Raw genomic sequence first — 351 nt, forward strand, 5'->3', positions numbered from 1 at the left:
GTCCGCAGCCGCCGTTCACTGCGGGGCCTGGGCCTGGGCCCGGGCCTGGGCCTGCTGAGCGGCCTCGGGGGGGGGGGCGCGCCTGACGGGCCAGCGGCCCCGGGGACGGGCCGGCGGGCCCGGCAGCGGGGGCCTGTTCCCGTGCAGCTTGCAGGCCGCAGACGGGCGGTGGCGGGGGCAGGAGCGGGCCGGCCCGGCCCGGGCCCTCGCGGCTGCCAGCTTGCAGGCCGCAGCCGGGCGGTGGCGGGGGCAGGAGCGGGCCGGCCCGGCCCGGTTCGGGCCCTCGCGGCGGCCGGGCCCGGCCCGCAGCCGCCGTTCACTGCGGGGCCTGGGCCTGGGCCTGGGCCCGGG

This window comes from Grus americana, unplaced genomic scaffold (genome assembly GCF_028858705.1).
Source record: "Grus americana isolate bGruAme1 unplaced genomic scaffold, bGruAme1.mat scaffold_77, whole genome shotgun sequence".
In the NCBI taxonomy this organism is placed as follows: Eukaryota; Metazoa; Chordata; class Aves; order Gruiformes; family Gruidae; genus Grus; species Grus americana.